A 7292-nucleotide genomic window follows, 5' to 3' on the forward strand; every position below is an offset into this window, starting at 1 on the left:
GGGGGGGGGGGGGTGCGTGCAGGCAGCTCTTCTAGTTACGTATCCTCCAGGAGCAATTTGAGATAAGTTGTCCTGTCTAAGACCAGCGGGGAGACCAAATTCAGATAAACAACAATTGTTTGGGCCATCAGACTCTGTTTTGTGTCTGTCTTCAGTTCTGCTGGTACACACAATGGTGAATCCAAACAGCCAGATTTGTGGACATTCCACCCAGTCCATGCTCAATAGCTTTCTCCAAGGTTGAATCCTTCATGCCGGCGAGTTCCAGGAGCTGCAAGTGGCCTATGATTCTCAGAACTCGTGTTCAGCTTATGATTGAGCTCGTTAAGCTTACGAGTCTGAGAGCTCAAGGCATGAATTAATCCTTCACATAAGGCTGGCAGCTTTACCATGGTCAAAACTGCTGCCGACGTCTTCCTAATTTCTTGATATCCTAGATATTCGCCCATTCCATAAAGCAGAAACCCTGTTATCATAAATCCAATAATGTAGACATCTTCTACGTCCTCACTGGACAGCACAGAGATCATTCCACTGCCCCCAGGAATCAATGACAGACCGAGCTGCGAGTGTCCGTTCAGGGCATGAAGGCTCTCCAGCACCCTGTTGTCTGGTGGAAAGAATTTTATGAATTGCGTTGAGGGACCAGATGACCAAATCCATAATAATTTAGTTTTGAGAGAGGCTCTGAGGTTGGCAGGACAAGAGAGCAACAAAGCAGGAGGGAGAGAGGGTAAGAGCGACCGTCTTCATTGAGAGCAAATGAGAGAATGTGATTTTGTGTGAGATGTGAGATTAAAAATACTAGTTTTAAATATTTCCTCCAATAAAAAACTTGTCAGTCTTTTATTTTATTTTAATGTTTTATTGTTTTATTGTTTTTTTGTGTTGAACACATCTGATGCTTGGTTCTGTTGGCACGCTCGGGTTCTGGACCCCCTCCTCTGTGCAGTCAGACCTCCTAGAGGGGCTCTTTGCTCGATTCCTCTTGTAAAACAAATCATGATCACAAGAAGGTTCATGCTCAATCATCCAGGTCAAAAAATCCAACAATGTTCAGTCAGCTCATCTGGACAGTTTCTTTTATTTTGTTGAGAGACATTTCACCCTCCATCTGAAGGGCTTCTTCCGTCTGAGAAGGAGGAGGGTGAAACTTCTCTCAACACAAAACAGAAACTGTCCAGATGAGCTGACTGAACATTGTTGGAAATCATGATCACCCTTGTTCATGGCCCTCTCACTCCCTGCGCTCACTGAACTTTATCGCGCTGAATTCCATTCAACTTCCACGTCTTCTTTTTGTTTCTTCATGTAGATTTTGTGGTGCTGGACCCATAACTTGGACCCTCGGTCACAAAGGAGGGGGGAGGTACTTTATGTGTTCGGCGTATGTGGGATGTTCAAAGCAGAGGGTTATGGGGTGTTGTGTCCCTCAGACTGCAGCCTCTCACTGGAACACGCTTCAGATATGATGTTCAGAAAAAAAGATGTGGCGTGGATTATTTATCATAACTCTGGTTCTACTTGACCATCAACACGATGTAAAAACTGGTGTGTAGCTTAAAGTCTGTACTTTTGACACAAATTAAAATAGAATCACTGAGCTGCTGCATCATTCCCGATACAGCAACTGAAATCAGTCATGTGTCTATCATGTGCCGGGGGTTGATTCGCTCCAAAGGGAGATAAAAGTCAGTCAGTGTAGGAGGACAAATGTCCACCAGTTATGGAGAAGGCAGAGCGCCACTTGTTTTTAATTGTGCTCTCCAGTAAAACTGTGTTTTGTCCTGGTGTGAGGAACACCATGGTGCATTTGATTTGACGGAGAACCTGCATACCAGTGTTGCCAGGTGAAAAATGTAAGATTATAGTACTGGAGACATAAAATTATCGTATTTTAAAGGAAATTATCGTACACCCGTCATAACCAAAATAACAAATCTATTGATGCACTATAGTAGTGATGGGTCCGCTTCCAGACCAGCTCTGCTTCTTCTTCTTTTCTTTTTTTCTTTTCCTCACTCATGGGGCGGGCGCAGAGGACTAGTCAGCCAATCATGGCCATTGTTCTGAGGCAAACGCATACATGTCACTCGTAGATCACATTTAGAAAAGCACGATTGGCTGGAATTTCCAGCCAATCGTGCATCTGTTTGCAGACACAGATGTCTTCAGGGTTCACAAAAAAACTCCGACAGACAGTTGCGACAGGCTGATGACAACCGATTACAACCACACATTCACAGAATGGTCAAATTATCGTATATTTGGCCTTTTTTGGAATTATTGATCGTACAGAGGACAAAATTGTCGTACAAATATGATAATTATTGTACACCTGGCAACACTGCTGCATACATCCACCGGCTTGCTTTTCTACGACCCGCCTTCCTGTTAGTAACTGGTCAAGACAACGCAAGCTTCAATGTGATGATGTAATCCTTGTTGAGGCGGACCCTGTCTCACTCTCAAGCTGGAAAGCCAGTCCCTGACCAGAGTACTGTGTGTGTGTGTGTGTGTGTGTGTGTGTGTTCAGAGATGCTGAGGACAAATTAAGGAGGAAAACAAAACCTACCAGTATTAATAGTTAAAATAATTGTCGGTGTTAACCAGTTGCTACGTTAACACGATATATTGGTGTATATATGTTCATCAATGTGGTTAATCAAAAACTGTTTAATGTGGCACGTTAGTGCTCTTCAGGATCTTGTTATTAAAAACACATATTAAATGTTAAACATTAATATTTCTATATTTATCACCACAGTAAAAGTGTAACACACATTAGTGGTTGTAAACACTCAGAATAATACATATGTTGGTTTAGTGCTATAACCTAAACATTTAAGGAGTAAAAATTTTTAATAATCATGTTAAAAGTTGTAAATGTCATCTTTGGTGCCGGTTTGTTTTCCAAATGTATGAGTGTGTGTGAATGACAGGCATCAACTTAAAACACTTTGTAGAATGGTGCTTTATGGAGTTCAGTCCATTTAATGTATTAGTTGACCAGCAGATCTGCCACATCCAATATGGCGGACGCTCCGACATACCGCTGCAGATGGCCAGTCCGCTCAGCGTATAAATATCTGTATGCATAACAACAAACACAGATTCTTTGGTGAGTGATAATGTGACCGAGGGAGAGGATGTAGTCTAAATAATGTGGGCCAGAGGACTGACCCCACCACAGCTGACTGTGTGAGTCCGGGGTCTTGCTTTCCCGATGGAGACATACTCACATGGGTCAGGGAGGTAATACATCTCGTATAGATGGATATATAGGAACACACACAAAGATTAAAGTCTTTTTATAAACTCACAACACAAGTTCATAGAACTGAGTACATAAGTTTGAGATGTGGTGTAACATGTTTTTATGTGCCACTTGAATAAAAATACACAGCTGTACCATCACTGACAGCTTTGTCCCTACGTGTGAATATATGTGTACGTCATGAAGCTGTGTGTTGGGTGTTTCAAGGTTCAAGTGTTCTTTATTGTCATTTCCATCACATGTGGTACATGAGGTGGAACTAAGTTGTGTACTTAAGGTCCCAGTTACACCAATAGCAAAAATAAAAAGAATAAAAAAAGAAACAGTATACAATGATCTAAGACATACGCTAAACACTAATAATGTCAAATAATACGGTGTATTAAACAGCAGCCTGCACATGAGTCTGTAGTGAGCAGATGGGTATGAATACAGCAGCTTAAAGGCAAGAGATCAGCAGCATGGATAATCAGCAGCACAGACAAAGTGACATCACCAATCAAAGTGGCATTTCAGTGATTATTCTGGTTAGAATCGGCGCAGCGAGGAAAGCGTTAAGGAACGAGGAAACTTTAGCCCCAAACAGGACTGGAAATCTGATTAGTTCCTCCACTTTCATCTGTCATAAATCTGCCATCTGGCACTGGGAAGATCAGTAAAGACTCAACTTTATATTTCACTCTTACAGGACAGATGGGGATGAAGGGTGGGGTGGGGATGGGGGACATCAAACCATACAGCTGAGAAAACTGAACTGTAATGAGTGCTCGCCCCATCTCATTCCCATTTCCCTGCATCATGAAGGACCCCACTCACCCAGCACACACACTTTTTGCCCTGCTCCCCTCAAGAAGGAGGTTGAGGAGCATCAAGTGTAGAACCACTAGACTGAGGAACAGCTTCTACCTTGAGGCTGTTAGACTCATGAATCTCTAACCATAAACAGAAGTCCAAACAGGAAATGACAGAAACGCCTGGCACACTGTGGCAGTGTGTGTAAAGGTCAGAGGCCAGAGAAAGGTGTGAGTAAGCACATACAGTGGTTAAGCTTCTATTTTAGCTCTTTATATCATTTATATTTCAGCTTTTAACAGAAAGCAGAGACATTTTTTGATGAGCTGTTATGTATTATGGGATTGCACAGATATTATGATGATAATGTATTTTTGTGACTCTGTATAAAAGGTCAATGATAAATTTGTAGAAAGTTAATAAACACCTGTTGGTTCTCTTACAAGAAGTTAAACATTATATTTTAGCTAACACTATGTTTTTACAACTACACTTTACATTGTTTTTTTAAGTTTAGGCCATAACAGATTTTCATAAAAATGCTCTAGACAAGTTATAAACAATTCATTAATCCAGTGTAAAACTGCAAATTGGCACTTGCTTTTCCTCAAACAATGAAACAATGACATATTTTAAGCATTTGATATGTTTACTATGTTTCGTTGTGAACAATATGTGAGCATATGAGATTCTGAAATGATTGCCTTTTGTTTTTATTGACCTTTACATAACATTCTAGCTGTTTGGAATTTGGGTTTGTTTAATTCTAGATTTGGATTTTGATGTTTAATGTGGAATGAATACAAAAAGTAAAATATCCACAAACAAAGGTGTTTAGAAAGTTGAATAAAACTAAATATCATTCATTGTTTCATTATTTCTTGAAGTTAAAATCTGACTGAAAAGAAAAGGGAACAATTTAGACTATTTCGTTCAACCAGATATTGCACTAAAGAAGTTTTATTATTGAACGCCATCAAAGGTGATTAGGCAATAATGTATTTCTTGTATCTGTGTGGAAGAGAGCGTGTTTGTCTGTACCGTTAGCAAAATATCTTAAGAACCACTGAACAGATTTGATGAACAACAAGTAATCACTGGTTTGGCATCTATGACTGATTAACTTTTGTAGTCACCAGAATTGAGGATTGTTAGAGTTGTCATATATTCAATTCAGTTTATTTCTAAAGCTTCAAGTCTCAACAGAGTCGTCTCAGGGACTGAACAGAAACATTCATGTATAAAATAATAATTGAACATTATTTATCTGAGGAGCAGCTTTGAGTTTAACTCTCATCTTGAACAAGCATGAAGGCGACAGTGAAAGAAAAACTCCCTCATGAGGAAGAAACCTTTAACAGAACCAGGATCAGGACAAGAGGACCATCTGCTTCGACCGGCTGGGTTTGGTAAGAACAGATACACAATGGCAGGTCAAGAATCACATGTTAATATAGAAACAGTATCAAATGAAAACTATTCAATTTTAACAATTCATTTAAGGAAATGAGGTCATGTTCCATGTTCCACGCCTCACTTGTCTATGTAGCTGCCTTGAGCTGTGGCCGCAAGGTTGTCGGTGCTTCTCGCGGTGGCCATCCACAAACTCAGTGGTGGACACCTCGGGTTAGGGAGGCTGTCAAGCTGAAGAAGGAATCCTATCTGGCCTTGTTGGCCAGTGGGACTCCAGAGGCAGCTGAGGAATACCGGAGGACCAAGCGGTCTGCTGCCTTGGCTGTTGCTGAGGCAAAGGCTCAGATGTAGGAGGAGTTCGGTGAGACCTTGGATAGAGACTCTTGGTCAGCTCCAAGGAAATTCTGGCAAACCATCAAGCGGCTGAGGAGGGGAAAGGAGTACTTTACTAACACTGTGTTCACTGAAGGTGAGGTGCTGTTGATCTCAAGCAGTGATGTTGTTGGGAGGTGGAAGGAATACTTCACCTTCTCAATCCCACCGGCACGTCTTCCATGGAGGAAGCTGAGTCGGGGGATTTGGGGTTGATCCATCCATAACTATGGCTGAGGTCGCCGAGGTAGTTAAAAAGCTCAGAGGCAGCAGGACTCCGTGAGCGGATGCGATTCACCCTGATTTCCTTAAGGCTCTGGATGTTGTGGGGCTGTCTTGGTTGACACATTTCTGCAACGTTGTGTGGACATCAGGGGCAGTGCCACTGGACTGGCAGACTGGAACATTGTACAATCTGAAATGATTTTTAACGACCAAGGAGTGGGTTGAATCCCGCTGTCCCCCTGCTGCACGTTAGTGGACTCCATTCAGAAAGGGTTAACTAACTAGCTTGCTGTACGGTGGCCTACAAGGCCAAACTCTGTGGTGATGGGTGGACACGTAATGTGATATGCAGTATGCTCGGGAGTTGTAGCAGGGAAAAAAAAACTTAAATGCATTTTAAAATCTATTTATGGGCCTTTAGAATCGATTCAGAGTCTCCAGGACTAGGAATCTATATTCTTTAATCGATCTAGATTTTTTCTGCACCCTAATTCAGAACACATACTCTGCTAATATACAATCTGAGATTATCACATGAGAGATTTTGACCAAGATTTCAAGCAGGTTATACTAAAACCACTATAATTCTGTCATTTCTCACCATGATATGATCTCAATCTAAAACTCTGGACTGAAAGGTGGTGAGCGATATGCATTCCTTCAAAAATGCTAGGCCTTAAAGTTATACATCTAACACATACGTATTATAGATTTTTTTTTTACAGAGGTGACTTTATGTCCTGTATGGCATGCAACAAATGGTGTACAGTAGTCCCTCGCTACTTCGCGGTTCGTTTATCACAGACTCGCTCTATCGCGGTTTTTCAAAATAAGAGTGGACATGACACACAACTGTTTTATTGATTGATGAGCTGCACGATCAGCATGGATTTTTTATTTAAATTAATAATTTTAAATTATTTAGCACCTGCTGCCTTTGTGCAGCCCTTACTGCAGGATAAACTTCCTGCTGCAGATGATCAGCTGTTCTCCATGAAGAGCGGGGAAGTGGGCGTGGCCAAGAGAGCTTGCAGGTGGCTGATAGCAGTGGCAGAGAGGAGTCAGACAGTTAAAATCATGACGATCAGTCAGAGAGTCAGTCATGTATAATGTACAATATTATATAATATTGCATATTATTCATGTATAATATTCTGTGCTCTTCTAGTGTTTAGAGTTTAGAACATTGTTTAGAATATTGCAAGACTGTGGG

Source organism: Nematolebias whitei, chromosome 13 (assembly GCF_014905685.2).
Source record: "Nematolebias whitei isolate Nwh7 chromosome 13, NemWhi1, whole genome shotgun sequence".
NCBI lineage: Eukaryota > Metazoa > Chordata > Actinopteri > Cyprinodontiformes > Rivulidae > Nematolebias > Nematolebias whitei.